Here is a 16,603-nt window from a genome sequence, read left to right as displayed (position 1 = left end):
CTCTGAAGTTGGCTCGGCCTCTGCTAGTCTGTTGACTATTAGGTTTATTCATTTTAGCAGGAGGTCCGTACCCTTCACCGTCTTTGTTGGTGTGTGTTTTATTTTGTCCTTGAGACACTTGATTGAACTTGCTTGGGCAATCCTCTCCTTTGTGGTCAGCTTCACAATTACATACGTAACAGAACCAGCGATTTATATTTGTTAGTGGACACTCTTGTTGCCAATGCCCAGTTTTGTTACATCTGAAGCATTTATTTTTATCTCCTTTGAATTTTTTAGAGCTTGCTCTGGATGCTGTTGGTTCTTTTGACTCAGGCTTGTTTGAATCAGCACCGTTATCTTCTTGGATGCGAATCATAACCTTCCTCAGAGCCTCCATATTCATTTCTTTGCCTGTAGTTGTAATGACAGCAGAGTCTGTGCGTCGTATTTCAGGCATAACTCCAATAACAGCTTGATAGAATGTAGATCGCTTTTCTTGCTCTGTTAATTTTTCTGGATCATCGCTCAGTTCATGCTCTCTTATTATTTGATCGAATCTATCACAAAAAGTGTGAACTCTTTCACCTTTGTTCATCCTGAGATTGTACAGCTTTGTTCTTATTGAAGTTGGCGTAGAGCTGACTTCACCTTTTCTACTCTCTCTTAACTTCTGAAGAATTTCCATGGGCTCTGTCAAACCTAAGATTTTCTTGTGATAATCCTCATCGATATGACTAATGATTATGTCTTTGACCGAATTCTTCCTTAGAGTCGTCTCGTTTTCTGAAACTTCAGTCGGTTGTGGTGTTTTCGGATCGATCAGATAGAGTAACATCCAGCTTGTCAACTCTGTTTTGAGACAGTCTAACCATACTTCAAAACTCGCTTTTGAGGTTAGTTTGTAATTCCTCTGAATTTTTGGTCTCATGTTGACGTTACTTGTGTTTGATCCTCCTTGCTCTGAAGACTGCTTCAACTTCAACTTAGACTTTTCAGATTCAAGTATCTTTTTGTGTGCCAGTGCAAGTTTGTCTACTGCGTCTTTCAACAAGCTTCGTGTATCTTGATCTATAGACACATTTGATGACAACCCTTTTGCCAACTCTCGAGCTCGTGAAATTACGCTCTGTAACTCTTCCGTGTTCTTGTCAGGCCCAGAATCTTTGTTGTTATCCATATCTGAATTGTTTGTCCCTTTATTACTCTTAGAATTTCCTAGATTTGTGGTTGTTGCTGTGATAAAAAATACTCTATTATTCCCTGGATTTTAATATTGTCAGATCTAACCGCTCCCTCTTAAGTGTTAAAAAATTTTTATTAAATTCCCTCTATGAATTTAAACTTTTAAAACTCCCTCTGAATCACAGCACTCTGAATTTTCAGTCAAACTCAGATGACTAACAATTTAAATTACATACTTACATTTATTGATCTGATCCGGATTGGTCTCCTCCAATTCGGCCCTCAATCTCATGTACTCTGCATACTCTTGACTCAGGTTGTCAGTCATCTGTTCCAGGATTGCAAAACACCATCAATTAGTATGAGTTTAACACAATTTTTATTTTATTTTCAACTCTGTATTTTGTATTCAAATCTTGATTTCGAATTTTATTTTACTCAGATTTTTCTCTCTTTTAGTAACTCGTCCTCTTAAGTAATACCAGGTACCTCTGAATTTTACTAAAAGATTAATGTTTCGTGCCTCTGAACCAACACACAGCGCACTGCAACTATATTAATCCGAGGCGAGAAATCAGGTTCTCTAATCGTGCAGATCACACATGTACAACACTCGCCGAAATTTGACCCCAAGTGTTACCACGAAAGCCAGTCGGTTTTGGGTTGCACACGCACACGTGTGAGTCACGACTTCGATACTACCAATCTCCCTAGTCAATGAGTAAACTACTTACCGAACACAAGTTTTCATTTAAACATTGACCCCAGAATTTTATGAATTTGCTCAAAAAAATTCAATCAATTTTAATCTCTGCAGCAAATGAAAACATCCCAAGAGTCAGCAATCTATGTCTAACCGCAAGGCAAGTCAGAGAGAGACACCAAACTCCGAGAAAAATTTCCAATTCACTTTTAGCAGTAGTTATACTAAGTTTACTCAGAGCATTTTTCATATTAAACTTTGACTGAATACTCCTCTCATTTCACTACCTCTGAATTAAAATTTACTCAAGCTTTAATTTTTAACACTTTATTTTTTTTTTTTTTTTTATTTATTTTAAATAAACTTAAGCAGCTGAAAAAAATGTTCAGTATATACTCTTATACTTAACCTCATAAGTTCAATCGTCACAAAATGAGAGAATTTTATCAACCACAAATAAACACACTTTTAACTCTTTTACTCTGAATTTAAATCAAATTTATTAGCACGGCAGCAAATGTTAACTCCTTTTTGCATCTGTGAGAGAGAACAACACAGCATGCAAGGGACTAAGGATGTTCCACAGACTACGTACCGGCCCAGGAGATATCCTGAGAAATCGTCAAAACTCCCTCCGTTTTATGCGAATGCAAGCCGTTCACTTGTTCGCAGAACGACTGTCGTTGTGCTGCGCTACGTATTAACTCAAGGAGCCGATACGAGCGCGAGAGAGACCGCGACGAAAACCCGAACGCAAGGCGCACGAGCTCGTTACAAAGTCGTCCGTCACGCACACGCATATGCGAGAAGATACAGAGCCAAACAGCGTCGCACTTATATTAACTCTTACTTTCACGACTTTATGCCCTCGGGGTCGACCCAATCCGCGTTTCACGAAAATTCCGTTCCTAAACAAAATCTACACGCGAGCAGGTCCCGAGCCTGCATGTAAACAGAAGCGCTCGACTGCCGACTCAACGTCAAACACGCGCGCGACGCATGCGCCGGCGTGCCTCGCTCGGCCTCTCCCTGCACACGATCGCCGCCCGATTCTCGGAACTCCCGTTCTTTCTGGCTCGTGACAAAAACAAACGCGTTTTGTTTCCTGTATCAACGTTGATAAGATTTTGTGATTTTATGTTTCTAGCACTCTCTTTTCGTTTACTCTAAATTTTTGTACCGTCGGAGGAGAGTCACTCTTATCACACCAACTTACGTTTTTAAACCTCTGTAGAAGATTTGCCGCTTTGCCTGTCGCTCTGGAGATGCAGGAAATAAAGCACACCGCTCAGGCACGCTGCTCGGCAAGTTTTAACACGTTGTTCACGGCTTTCACTAGATCACCTTCCTGGCTTCTGCACTCCTTGTAGTAGTTGCCTCTTAATCGAGCTGACCCGGCTTTCCTTTTTCCCGTGGATGAAACCACGCTCTGGTACCATGTAGGAGTATATTGGCTTTCTTTTTGCACACACTCCGTATTTGTTATAAATGTCAGAGGGGTGGTTCAATAATCTTCACACACACGCACAAGATTCACTCTGAATACTCTGGAAGTCTTTATTTTCTATAAAACCCTTACAACACTCTTAAAGATGATACGGTATATATCGCAAACGCGGTCCGTTCTCGTCACCTGTCGCGGACAGATTAATTTTCGCGCTCGACGTCGCTGGCGCTAGGGGGGGAACAGTCCCGTCGCTCGCAGCGCCACATCGTCGTTACGTGCGATCGACAAAGCTATTCTTACATAAAGTAATGACTTAAAAAGACCCTCGATTAAAAAATACATTTTGTGCATTAAGTGGAACTTAGAAGAGTGTTTGCAGATTAAATTTAAAAAACGCATGTTCCAATATTTATAATTGTGGTGTGGCAAATTTATGGTCAGATATATAAGAACCTTTGTGTCTTTTACCTTCATATATATCTGACCATAAATTTGCCACACCGCATTTATAAATATTGGAACATGCGTTTTTTAAATTTAATCTGCAAACACTCTTCTAAGTTCCACTTAATGCACAAAATGTATTTTTTAATCGAGGGTCTTTTTAAGTCATTACTTTAGAACCAAAAATTCCTGATTTTTCAACATTTAAAATGTGGACACTCTGTATATCCCCAATTATAGGCAGCTATTTCAGGAAATTCGTGTAATAATAGCACTGGAAATTTATAATGCTTCTATTAGTAGTTTAGAAATCCTCTAATCATATTTTTCTTCCATCAGGTAAATTGTGAAATCTACAGAATAATATGAAAAATTGAAACAGTCATTTAACAAAGTTCAGTTAAAATTATGAAGTATTTATCATGATAGAAAGAATAATTTCTATTTGAGAGAAATGCACAGCATGCAATGCTTTACATTAATATTCCAATTTCTTCTAGTAAGGTTTATATTCGATTCCTCGAGTCTAGTAGTAGTTATTTCTGAATCAGGTTCTCCACAATACAGGCCAGGCAATCAGAAATTTATTTCATCATTGAATCTAAGAAAAGTAATAAATATTATAGCACATACACAGATTGTTTCAATAAAATTAATTGGTTTTTCTTCTTATCAAAAGTAACTGGGACATTTCTATAGAATTGTATTTTACAAAATTCACCAAGATATCTCATTCTTTTACCTCAGTGAGATTGCAACCATATTTGTCAGGTAGCTTCTGCAGTTTCCAAAGACTGTTCGAAAGGTAATCTCACATCTTTTCTTCTCAACAAATCTACAAAAAACATATAACATTATATCCAAGCAAAAGGTATATGTTTGATAGAGCTTCTAAAAAGAATTTATTTGCTCAAATAACTATACAAGTAATTTGCGTTAATCCTGCATAAGCTTGTTCCAGATTGAAAAGTTTTAAGTTTATACTCACTACCAAAATTACACGAGAAAAACGATCTCCCCTATATACTAGACCTCTTGAAAACATGCCTTCTTTATAGGCATTATTCAACACGAAGGTTGCTAAAGCAAAAACTGTTTGGCAGCAATATGCAATCCAGGCACAGTATTAATATCCTGACATTATTCGAGCAGCATAACCTTCTCTCTCTCGTTTATCCAAAGACTGTCAGTGTGGATAACAAATAATCCTATTGTGGTTCGGGCTCTTAAATATTTCAAAATATGTTGCTTAGCAAATTCTATGAATACCTCCTCATCTTCCATGACATCATAATATTTTAAATGTTTCCTCTCGTAGCTCTTCTGTAAAATGTAAGAAATACCCACAAAGTAATTCATTCATTTTCATTTATTCATTTAAAATACTTATCTGACAGGTCCAGAATTTTTCCCTACTGTGCATAACCTCTGTCTCTATTTACTGACGTTTGACAGTCCAGCGTTGCCAGCTACTCAAATTTAGGAAATTCGGACGATTCGGTCGGTAATCTGCAATACCGGCTTTTAGCCAACGTGAAGTTAGCGTTTTTAGGTCATTTTATCGTTAGGACATTTTATCTTTAGGTCATTCTCCTACCCACCCCCATAGTGTATACCGGCCTGCATTTGTTCTTAGAGCTTAGCGAGCAAATGTTTTGCCGACAAAATGCTGTTCGCACACTGCTTGACTAATTTTCAAATAACTACGGAACAAATAACAATTCATATATGTTTTTGGGCTTAAATGAAAGCTTAAGTTTCAAGCTTTCACCTACTTAAGTTTTGACTTCGTAAGACTATTACTATAGCCGTTGCAAGACATTGAAATTGGATATCCATATATAAAAAGACATCAAAAAATGTATGTTTTCTCTCACCTTTAATACAGGCACCCATTAGATTCTTTTAGGTCAAATCAATGTAGTAAGACGCTGTATTTAATAAGCTTTACGACGATATCCTTAACTTTGTTCTACCTCTTAGGGTTGCCAAACTACATGCACTAAAAAGAGAGCCTGTCTTTTTCACAATTTTACCAAGTGGTCCTAAACTTTTGGCCTGCAGTGTATGTTACGTCTAGTCGAATAATTTAGGGTAATGAGCGTATGAATACTTTTGTATTTAGAGTATTGCATGAATACCCTTAACTGTTCTATCTTCATGCAAAATGTATGCTTCAAATGAAAAACGTAATAAATTTAGTGCAATAATGGTGTGTAAATAAAAGTATTTATAATTGCTGCTAATTCCTGATCGTTTATGACGGGTTAATGAAAGAATTGTAATAAGTCTTTAAAAAGCTGTTTTGTCACTGGTACACCAAGTGAGCGCAGTAGCGCAGATAGTAAGGTTACCGTTTGTCACGCGGCGTGCTCGTGTACGAGTCTTGTCGAAGTTTATAATTTTTTTATTTCTTTTTCATTGCAAGGATTTTTTTTAATAACCAATAACTTATTGGACTCAATGATAAATAAAAAATTCCATTATTAGCAGATTATAATACTAAAATAAATACTATCCGACGATTTTGGCAAAAGTAGGCCAGGTCATCAATGTTTCCAAATGCACGTCTTGGCATTGTTCCCTTTAACAAATTTCGTTATAATTGTGTTAATGTTGGCTAAAAATGCATTCCTGTAGAATATACCTTCTGGGGATACAACGGGGAAAAAAATGCGCCTCCAACTCTACCTCCAGGGTAGGGTGGAAAAGAGTTTATTATTTAAAGCATTTTTCGTAAATATATTAAAAGCAAGAGGAGCTGAATGTTTGAACGTAAAGAATAGCAAGTAAAGATGTGTACTTCATTCGCTGAGCAAAATAAGTCATTAAAATAATAAACTTCGCGCGATCTACCCTACCTAAGGTTCCATTTGACAAAAATCATATTTTAATTAACTTAGATTCTACTTAATTAAATACCCTACAAAAAATATTTAAACTTATTTTCGATTAAAATAGCCGGATTCAAAATATTAAATTAAATAAGTTAAAATTGCAAAATTTGTATTTTTTTTTCCTCAATAACTTTTTAACCGATTTCGCTACAAAGAATATTGTCCAATAATTGTTGTAGAGAATTTTTTTCTAAGTTAAATAAAAAAAAATTGTTATTCTACGAAGTGCAGGAGTCGAAATATTTTTGGATACCCCTTTTTCACCCCCCCCCCCCGCCGTTAGCAAACCCCTTAAAAGTTTGAATTTTGCAAATTTTCGATCCTTAGGATTTACCACTTAAAAAAAAATACAAAAGTTATGATTTTTTTGTAATTATGTTTATTGATTTGACTGGACTACACTCGCCATGCGGTACACCCGATTTTGTCAGAGAACTTTTTCACTTAAAGCATGCCCATCTATGTAATCTATAGCTTTATTACAAGTGGAGAGTTTTCGAAGTTGGTAGCATTGCAATAAATACACGTGGGTGTGTTTACGATGATAGTCGTGAAGGATGGCGTAAACAGGATTTAAATCAGACTTGATCACAATATTAATGTTAGTAGAACTAGAGGTTACGTTAATATTCAATTGTCAGATAAGTATAAAATTTTCTTTTTACCTTAGAATTAGAGTAGAAAAATTCGGTACTTTGTTTAGTATAATTTTCAGGTGCGCAATGAGAAACTTTAATATAAAATTAATTATAAGTTTGGAAAACACTGTGGACCTCTTAGAACTACAAATGTCAAAAGGTAATGAATGAAGAACCTACACTTTATTAGAATGTAGATAATACAGTTACTTTTGTGAAAATTTAATTAGACCCCTCCTGAAAACAGATTTTAAAATTATTGATGACAGCTCTAAAATGTGTAACATTCTTATTAAACCTTCAGTGCATACTAACATTCTGTCTGATTGCTTTCTTTAGAATTTTCTAATTTTGATGAAGAATTTGAACAAGACCAATAATTATATTTATGGAGTCTGCAGTACATAGGTGACTTTATACAATTGTAATGGAGAAGAAATTGGTTATCGTATCTTACTGGAACCAACAGTAGGTTTACGTAGTCACTAAACATGAGTATGTATGACATCTAAGAATGATTTTCAATGGCATCAGTTCTAGATGGTATTAAAAGCAATTTTTTATACTGTACAAAATGCAAGTAACCACAATGATCCATTTACTTTACATCTGGAGGTAGAAGTCTTTATATGCATATTATTACCATAGAATTTATGTAAGTAACAATTTATTTCATACCATGAAACCTTTTTTTTAATTCTTCTAAAGTATATATGATAGAGGTTACAGGATAACTTATTTAGCAGATGAATAAAACGTTAACTTTTCAATATTGAGAACATTAGAAAATTGGAATACTTTGTTTCACTTTTATTTCAGTGAGCAGTAAGAATTTTTACTGAAAAATTAAGTGTATCGTTGGAAGAATAATTAATAACCTTATATAATGTATATTTTTTAAAACGTACAATTGCCAAAAGGTTACATGAATCTTTTATCTATTAATTGATACAATAAGCTATGTCTGCTGTAAGTTAAGTTAAAATCTTGTACAAGTTTCATTAATTGTTCAATACACATATTCTTTTTTATCCCTTGATTAGAATGCTGTCATGGAGAACTTTTAGATGACCAAATCGAAATCAAAAGTAATTTCAACAAATTCTGGATTTGAGCAATTCCCTCAGATTAATACAGCCAAGAGAAATTTTATATTTGTCATTTAATCATACACTGAAGTTTACGCAGTCACTGAATTGAGGTATCTATAAGATATGATCGATCACTTTTAATGACAGCAGCTACGAATGGTGTTAAATACAATGTTATAATGTAAGAATGCAATTGAACCTGATATTACCTTTGATGTATATGTAAATAAGGCTATCTATATGCTGTTACCATAAATTTCGAGTGTTAGTGGAGTAATTTTTTTATTGTTGTGCAAATTTTTAATGATTCATGCAGAGCAGAAATTGGAAATGTATTTATTAAAATAAGTTTGTTTTTTCTGTCTATTTTAATTCTTAATTTTGACGGATTAATATACTCCAAGTTTCCTGAAAATTATATTATTTGAATTAATTACTTTAAATACTTTAGAACAGCTGATATATAAAAGATGTTTCCTAAAGTAATTTATTTATACCTATCTTATTTTTGAGCAATTTTTTAATTTTTGCTATAAAGTTTTCATTTTTAAATGCTGTGATAGTTAAAAAATAGTCTATTGTTCTGTATTCATTTGTCTTTTTAATTTTTTTTTCAAAGTTTTGAAAATTTTCAATTAATATGCTCTCGAATAATTGACTCTTGCGTTTAGGTCTATATTTAAATGCTACACTTTCTTGTTTTCTTAATATATTAAATTCAATGTAATATAATTTTAATATTTTTAATAATCTTTCTGTGTATTGGAAAACAAAATGATTATATTTATGGCTGTTATAAAAATGGTATCAAATGTAAACTGTAAAAGAGAAAAGATATCAATATACCAATAAATTTATGAATGGTAGGTTTACGGTTAATGCTGTCTTTTAGATATCTGTGGTATCTCTCTTCGCAGTTGTTTGTTCTATTTACTTGATTAAAAACCGATAAGATCTTACAATCTACACTTTTTATCCAAAAATTTGCTATATATTTAAGTAACTGACTAAATTTTTTAAATAATGCATGTTCCTTTTTCAGCTGTTTACATATGAGATAGAAGCCTTTAGAAATACAATATGATGGCAACAATGGCAAGTTATATAGCTTACGCAAATTTAGGTAAATTTTTGATTGAAATGATATATCTAACTTGTTCGAATCAGTAAACATTTTCAATTTTGTTGCTTTTCTCCTTACACTCTAAATAGAAAAAAAATACATATTTTTAATAGCTGTTAGAAATTCAAATAACGTAGAGCAGGAATCGCATTACTTAAAGAAAAGCAGAAAAAAAATATAAACTATAATAGCATAAAGTAAAAATTATAGATTTCCCGCAAAAATAATAAATACAGTTTTACCTGGAATATACAAGATCAGTAAAAGGTGATAAGTCTACCTTTATTTCATTCAGCCTTTCTTTAAGTAATACAATTACAATTAAAGACCGTACAGATTTTATATACATTGTCAGTAATAACAACATATTTTTCGCAGTAAAGCCAAAGTAGACAAAATAAAATATACCTGTATATAATGGAAAAAGCAACCTTTGACTTAGCATGCAGGAAAATTCTTTTTAATTGCATTTTGCAAAGCCTTTTCGTAATCACAAAGAATCATTTTTGGATTAAAATCATGGAATACATTTGTTTTTATAAATTTTAGAAGGTCATCATACGCTGCTTCAGTTTTATTTTTCATTAAAACCCAAATCAAAGGAAACGCCTTTTACTAAAAGTTATTTTAATAATATTATATATAATTTAATCAATGGCAAATATTTTGGAATTAATTCAATCGTGTATTAATGCATTATTTGTATTCATCAATTGTAAGATATATACATGTATATTTAATTTCATATTTATTTTTAAAATACCTTACCTTTTCCTTATATCGTCCCATTATAGTTAATAACTGATAAGCATTGGCCAATTTTGGAACTACATCAAATGTCGCATCTATGTGATAAACTTGACTACCATAAATGTTTTTGATAAAATTTTCTTCATAAAATATAACATTTGTAGTCTCCGTATTGGTAGTCGCAATAACTTTCAGACTATAAACTTCATGGTTTATTTCCATTTTTCAAAATTTATCCCATTCTGCCGAAGTAAAACAATCCGCTACTTCTTCTAAAATTTTTGGAATGTTCGGATGTTCAACTGCTTTCCAGTTTTCTAAAGTTTTTTGAATTTTCGGAAATGGTACATTTTCGGCTTCTTCTGGGTATCTGTAGAATACTAATTAATAATCTATACAAGAATGGTATAGACATCATGCTATAGCTTAGTTTGTTTTAAAAATTACTTTAAGGCAGTGATATTGTACGCTTCTTTAGGCGTGCAGGGAAATTCTGTTATGTATTTATGAACTTCTTCTCTAAATTTTGTTTCTTTTATACAAGCTTGACTAATATCGTGATTATGATTATTAACAACCACAAAATTTTCGATAATATTAATATATTTTGCACTTCCAGAGCAGTCTTTAATGGCACATTTTAAAAATCTAAATTATTACAAATATATAAGAAATAATTAAAGTAACTTTTAATTATGAGATCCAAATTTTAAATCATGTACTACTATATAATAATTATATTCAATAATATTTTAATATTAATAACCAGACTTTCAAAAAGGATTAATAAACTAACACGAATTATCAATTTAATAAACTCACACTATTGTTTCATCATTTTTATTGATATATTTGCTGCTAATATAATATTTATAATTATCTGGATAAATCGTTTTATATGATTTTTTTATGGATTTCATCTCCAATTTGTTTGTCGTAATCGATGAACGATGATAGCTAACTGCGAAATGTCATAAGAATACAATGGAGCACAGGCAAGAATATATTTACAGCAACAGAAAAAACAATCAAGTCAAGAAAAGATTTATGTACAGCGACTGAAGAAAACAATCAAGTAGTTTAATCTTTTTTCTAAATTAGTTTAATAAAAAGAAAGTAATAATGCATCAGATATATAATTTCTAAGGTTATTTCTAATAAATATGTGTTTATAGATGATTCTTGTTTTTTTAATAGTAAAATTAAAGGATACATATTCTTCTAAGAATGCTAAAATAAGTAAGATAGCGAAATTCTTACGATTCAGTAATACGAAAAAATGTATACACATATAGCTACTTTATTTTGTGAATGTTATTATACAGATTTTACGACAAAAAACGCATTTTTTATAATTAGAAAACGTGTCCGCACTTCTTTAACTGCTTACTGAATTATTCCGCAACATAATTTGGTAAATTTATCAAATAAATGTCTATATATTTTATCATCTAAATCGTACTGGAAAATATTTCTTATGTAAACAGCTATAACAAAAAATAACATATTTTTTAAATGTTTCAAAATCACTTCTAAAGATATATCTTTTTTCAAATAGCTTTAGTAGATTTCTTAAAGAAGCTTATCACTTCTAAAATATCTGCAATATTGATTGACTTCTGAAGTTAATAATCTAAAGATGTCCATATATTTATCATGGTAAAAAATGCAGATTAAATAAACTTTGTATTCAACAATGAACATTTATTAAAATCTTAATTATTTATAACAAGTTTGTGATTTCCAATACAATTGCTCAGCAAAAAAAAAATAAGGAATAAATGAAGAACGAGAAAAATAACAGAATCCCCCATAAGATTGCTTATAATACATAATATTCTACAAAAGTAAGAATTAGTTCAATTGCATTCTTACATTATAACATTGTATTTAACACCATTCGTAGCTGCTGTCATTAAAAGTGATCGATCATATCTTATAGATACCTCAATTTAGTGACTGCGTAAACTTCAGTGTATGATTAAATGACAAATATAAAATTTCTCTTGGCTGTATTAATCTGAGGGAATTGCTCAAATCCAGAATTTGTTGAAATTACTTTTGATTTCGATTTGGTCATCTAAAAGTTCTCCATGACAGCATTCTAATCAAGGGATAAAAAAGAATATGTGTATTGAACAATTAATGAAACTTGTACAAGATTTTAACTTAACTTACAGCAGACATAGCTTATTGTATCAATTAATAGATAAAAGATTCATGTAACCTTTTGGCAATTGTACGTTTTAAAAAATATACATTATATAAGGTTATTAATTATTCTTCCAACGATACACTTAATTTTTCAGTAAAAATTCTTACTGCTCACTGAAATAAAAGTGAAACAAAGTATTCCAATTTTCTAATGTTCTCAATATTGAAAAGTTAACGTTTTATTCATCTGCTAAATAAGTTATCCTGTAACCTCTATCATATATACTTTAGAAGAATTAAAAAAAAGGTTTCATGGTATGAAATAAATTGTTACTTACATAAATTCTATGGTAATAATATGCATATAAAGACTTCTACCTCCAGATGTAAAGTAAATGGATCATTGTGGTTACTTGCATTTTGTACAGTATAAAAAATTGCTTTTAATACCATCTAGAACTGATGCCATTGAAAATCATTCTTAGATGTCATACATACTCATGTTTAGTGACTACGTAAACCTACTGTTGGTTCCAGTAAGATACGATAACCAATTTCTTCTCCATTACAATTGTATAAAGTCACCTATGTACTGCAGACTCCATAAATATAATTATTGGTCTTGTTCAAAGTGTTCATCAAAATTAGAAAATTCTAAAGAAAGCAATCAGACAGAATGTTAGTATGCACTGAAGGTTTAATAAGAATGTTACACATTTTAGAGCTGTCATCAATAATTTTAAAATCTGTTTTCAGGAGGGGTCTAATTAAATTTTCACAAAAGTAACTGTATTATCTACATTCTAATAAAGTGTAGGTTCTTCATTCATTACCTTTTGACATTTGTAGTTCTAAGAGGTCCACAGTGTTTTCCAAACTTATAATTAATTTTATATTAAAGTTTCTCATTGCGCACCTGAAAATTATACTAAACAAAGTACCGAATTTTTCTACTCTAATTCTAAGGTAAAAAGAAAATTTTATACTTATCTGACAATTGAATATTAACGTAACCTCTAGTTCTACTAACATTAATATTGTGATCAAGTCTGATTTAAATCCTGTTTACGCCATCCTTCACGACTATCATCGTAAACACACCCACGTGTATTTATTGCAATGCTACCAACTTCGAAAACTATCCACTTGTAATAAAGCTATAGATTACATAGATGGGCATGCTTTAAGTGAAAAAGTTCTCTGACAAAATCGGGTGTACCCGCTATGCTGGCTGAAAAGGATTTTGCCACGCTTCCTTGGCTAAGAGACAGTCAAGATCGGGAGAGAGTTAGAGGGCCGAGAAAACTATACTGCTCTCTCTCGCTCTGCACTTGTGCCGAATCTGACTGAGACCCAGTGAAGGCAGCCGAGGTACGCACGTATCGCTGCAATGGTGTGCTTGACTAGGGAGTAGCGCATGAGTAGGGATTTCTCACAGATGCTACCGGCTGACCATTGGTTAGTGAGACTACGGTCGCGTAGTGGGGAGAGAAATCCGGCACGATGTAACAGCACTGCCCTCACCTCGAGGATAGTAGAAGTTGAATTTTGGATATACTTATTTGATGCTGAAACTCTCGGTGATCACCGCAGAGTTTATCGTTGGTACTATTGTAGGATACCTATTCAAGTACTCTGCCTGGTCCGGTATGGTACAAACCTTGATTTTTGTGTCCGATCCTCCTATTAATAACAAATGGAGCAACCATTTTTGGGAGCGAGAACGCGGAAAAACCATATCCACCTAGCGTCAAGCTCGGTACTAGCTGCTAGGTAGTGGAAATTCGTCGGCGAACGCCAGCTGGTCGGGCTCTAGTAGAGAGTGCCATTACTAGTCAACCCTCGAAAAGCGCGGTAGAATTGGTGCAAGCTACATTATGTAGCCTTCTATCGTTTAAACAATAAAGTAATATTTTGAGATGTATTGTAATCTCAAACCAGTTTGTAACTACTGATTGTTTTCCTCCGTTACCTATGCTAGTATTCTAGGCCAAAGGCAGTATACTGGTCATTGGTATCGATGGAAAAATGCACTTTTATACGCAATTGAAACTCAGTGCAAAAATTAATGGTTTACATTCCATTTTGCAGCACCAGAAATCCGACCAGCTTCAACAGTGTATAGAAATTAGCGAAACGAACATTTGAGGACTCTGGCACAGGAAGTGTGTGATATCTCTTTTACCAGGCTTGAAGATTTCGCCTGTCTCTTCCGCGAGGGGAGCACGGAATTAAAGCGGTGTACACAAGGCACACGGGTGGCCTAAATAACCCGGTATTTTAAGCTAGAAGCCTATGCGAATAAATGAACAAAAGAAATATTAATTAGGGTGGGCGCCACGCATAGGCTCACCCGCGGCTTGCCGGCTGAGACTTTTCCCAGGGTGTGTAAATAAAAATGGGTTAACTCCGAATCCACCAAAATTTCACTAAATTGAATTAACTAATACTTCGCGATACTCGGAAAATCAGGTTCTGCACCTATTTACCAAAAGATATGAGAATAACTTAATATATAAACAAAAAAAAAAAAAAACGTTTTCTTAGGTGACAGTCGCCTTTTGCGAATGGCTGCCGGACCCTCCGGGCCAATGAACGTTAATGTTCAATACGGCGTAAGGCGTACGCCGGCTCAATCCGCGAGGCTTAATTAAGGAGGAAAGAGTAATCACGGGGGGGGGGTCCGCCCGTGGCCGCAGCTGCTCCCTCAACCCCACCGGCGACAGAAAGAAGAAGAAAACACAACCGTGTACTCTCCCATACGGGGTTTCCACGATACCTCATCCTTCGAGCTCCTGCTCTCACCCCTCGTACTGCCCAAACGGACTCCGCAGCTCCTCTTCTCTCGTTTCCCTAGGCACTCACTTCACGCATGATATTCCGACAATGAATAGGATTCACAGGATCATGCACTACATAAAGGGAAAGGACAATGTAACCGAAACGGCGCGAGCTATAGGTGAACGAAGACTTAGGCCGCGGCAGGAGGTATCGGATACCTATTCTATGTGATTTTTTCTCGCCGGTCTTCTTCCTGCGACGACGTCCACGGAAAAAAAGTGAGTCCCCGCGGCAACGGAGCACGTGCCGGCGATCAATCAGCGCCCCGGGCGGTGATCGCGGATATCGATCCGCGATCCCGACACGTGCTGCCGCGGGCGACCCCATTAATAATTAAGGCTAGTGGGTCGCGCGCCGGTAAGCTAGTTACCGACCGCGCCCACCAGTCCTAATACGCCAGAGTCAACGCTCTGTGACAGGCGATATTCCTGTCACAACATCCCCTCCCGTAAGAAAAACCTGGGGGTCCCCCGGAATAGGGGCTGCTAAGCACGATACCTAAAAAGTATCTGGCGAGACCCAGAGATAATGTCAACCCAGGGAAGATAGTGATAATGCTCCCGGAGCTCTATCAACCCGGTTAACGCACTAAGGGACGGGAAGCTCCTTAATGGAGAGAATAATACCCTGACAACAAAAGAAAGATTATAAAGGAAATATAATAATGATAATGACTGGTGGGTACAAAAGCAAAAGTATACCACAAATACATCTACCCCTGGTAGGAAACAATAATATAATAGAAAGATCGTGAAGGGGCGGTAACTCTCGTCCTTCCCTTTAAGAAAATTAAGAATTGCAATTAACACAATTGATTAATATACAGAAGCTATATAACAAAAGGGCTCATATAAGCCATGCAGGTGTGCTACTTAAGCTAGAACAATATCACACTGAGGTGTTAGCGAACCAAAAAAAATGCATGCTCTCCTAGAGCTAGATAAATGTTCGCTACCTTAAATTATAAAGTCAATAAACGCTTGGGAAAATGCCTATGCTCCTTTTGAGCTCAATAGGTGTCAGCCACCTTAAGTTATACTAGATTAGTAAATAATGAGTACACAAAAAAAATGCTATATAGAGCCAAATAGGCGGTAATCGCCTTAACAAAAACAAAATACAGCTCCCTGAGCTGGAAAAAGGCCTATCGCCCGAACTTATGGACTAAGGAATAAGCGCTGATAAACAACTTATGCTCTTATTGAGCTAAATAGGTGCCAGCCACCTTAACCTACTACTAAACTAGTAAATAAAAGAACAGAGTGCTCTATGGAGCTAAATAGGCGTTGATCGCCTTGACAAAAACAAAGTGCAGCTCCTTGAGCTGAACAAAAGGGGCTAACGCCCAACC

Source organism: Prorops nasuta, unplaced genomic scaffold (assembly GCF_024137725.1).
Source record: "Prorops nasuta isolate Cenicafe-Biocafe unplaced genomic scaffold, Cenicafe_Pnas_1.2 PNAS00007, whole genome shotgun sequence".
NCBI lineage: Eukaryota > Metazoa > Arthropoda > Insecta > Hymenoptera > Bethylidae > Prorops > Prorops nasuta.
The sequence above is the reverse complement of the archived record's forward strand: the minus strand, read 5'-3'. Positions refer to the sequence as shown.